The 2,118-nt window shown below is 46.1% G+C and overlaps 1 pseudogene; it reads left to right on the top strand.

Annotated features, from left to right (window-relative positions):
- The first annotated feature begins 427 nt into the window (after positions 1 to 427).
- Positions 428 to 1,562, top strand: LOC129498812 (tissue alpha-L-fucosidase-like; annotated as a pseudogene).
- The last annotated feature ends 556 nt before the right edge of the window (positions 1,563 to 2,118 follow it).

The raw sequence follows: 2,118 nt of genomic DNA on the forward strand, positions 1-2,118 counted from the left end.
GGGCTAATTAGAGGCGAGAGCTAAGTGAGGTTGTTGAGATGCGTTTGGCAGCAAGGAGGTCCCACAGTCACCTCCTTGGCCTGCACTCCCACTCTTCCCAATCTCTCTCCCCCAAGGCTTTCAATTCTTTCAGACTTCCTTTTAAGATCACCATACTGATCCTGTTTTCCTTCACACAAAACAGAGCATAACAATGCATTTGCTTTGCTTGGGTCAGGTTCCACATAAGGTCCATTCATGAGGATTGATGAATTAAAAATCTCTCTTGATTGACAGATGTTGAGGCCAGGTGGGTCCTGGGGGCTCAATGCAGGTCGGGCACTGCTATAGCCTGAAGTGACCGAGTCTCAACTCTGGATTGGTTCAGCGAGGCAAAGCTTGGAGGCTTAGTGCCCCAAGGGTATGTTCTTAAAGCCAGCCTGCGGCGATGAGTGGTACAGGTGCACTGAATAGGCGAGGCCCACCCCAGTACCAGAGCCTCAGGTGTGACAGCTGCCAAACTGGCGAAAGCTATGCAGACTTGAGGCCACAGTTCCCCTTGCACCTCTTCCACCCTGATGAGTGACTGAATTTATCCAGGCCACGGAGCCAGTAGGTTGTCCTGACCACAAAGTATCACAGAGCCTTCTCAAAATGGCCAAGTCCTATGTTGGAGACAGAACTCTGAGGCCCTGGGACCCCATCCCAATAGTGTTCTGCTGAGTTGATGAGTTGGGAACAGCAGTCTGGAAGAAGAACATATGCCACTGAGTCTTTCACTCACTCTTAGAATGGTTCCATCCACTATCTACTTGATAAGAGAAATGGCTTCAAAACGCAGCATTTGGTCAGTGTGAAAACAATGCCAGAGCTATTTGACCTCGTTAACAGGGACCTGATCTGTTGGTCTGGCGGAGAAGGAGAATGTCCTGATACTTACGGGAACTTTACAAATTTTCTTTCTTGAATCTTCAGTGATAGCTCTGTCAAGGATGAAGGGAAATGGCCTATAGGGTTAGAAATGCTCCTGTTACCAAGGATGGTACTATAGCTGTCAAGACAAATTCAAGCCGGGAAAGTCAGTAGATCACAAGTGGGAGATATGCACCACCACCTACAAGTCATCCAGGATTATCATTGTGATGGAGCCATGTCTGACATTGTAAGCGATTCTGCAGACATTTCAGAACTGGTTTAGACAATAGGTTTCGAAGGCAACTATCTTCTCAATGTTGAACCAACTAAAGATGGACCAGTTGTTCCCATCATCCAAGAAAGGCTTCTTGCTGCTGGGAAGTGGTGGTGCATCCATGGGGAGGCTGTCTACACATCTAAACCATGGAGGGTGCAGTCGGAAAAGGACACAGTATCTATGGTATACCTCAAAAGGATCAGCTATGTATGCCCTTTTACTGCACTGGTCAAAAAATGAAGTCTTAAACCTTTAATCCCCCATAACTACCTGGATGACAGAGGTAAGGATGCTAGGAGCCCGAGAAGATCTGAGGTGGTCCACAGTCCTGGATAAAATTTTCCTCATTTTTCTGACCTCACCATTTGCTCTCCTAGTTGGGTTTGCTTAGAGTGTGAAGCTGATCATTGGAATTCAAGAAGAAAGAGACACTGCCTGGTGTTTGCTGCTTTGATTTTCCTCGTATAGTACCATCATTGTAATAGACTAGCTTCTCTTCGCTACCCAGAGATGGCTTTTCTAACACGATCAAAGGAGCTGAGCACATTACACTGATGTCTCAATGAGCCACGGATCTGAGCACCATCGATAGTATACCTCACTTTGGGCAACAAAAGAAAGGACTGAACAGTTTAGCTCTGAGTTCATCCATTCCTACCTTTGGAAATTACCTACAATGGAAACTTCCCTCTATTCTCTGTTTGATAAGCCTACTTCCTTACTCTATGACTTTAGTTCAGGAATAAGCCCAGTCACCCTATTGCCCATGAGAGGGAGTAGAAAGTTTGGCAAGCTCAAGCATATGCTATTTATTTAGCATCAATTGTCTCCCCCACCCCCATCCCAAGTGTGAGAGAGCCTGGGGAGGAAGGAAAAGGTTTCTAGGCTGCTAATGTTCAATCTTCAGAACTTTCTGAAGAAAACTAGTAGCTCTGAATTTCAGTCTG

The sequence above is a fragment of the Nyctereutes procyonoides genome, unplaced genomic scaffold (genome assembly GCF_905146905.1).
Source record: "Nyctereutes procyonoides isolate TBG_1078 unplaced genomic scaffold, NYPRO_anot_genome, whole genome shotgun sequence".
Classification (NCBI taxonomy): domain Eukaryota; kingdom Metazoa; phylum Chordata; class Mammalia; order Carnivora; family Canidae; genus Nyctereutes; species Nyctereutes procyonoides.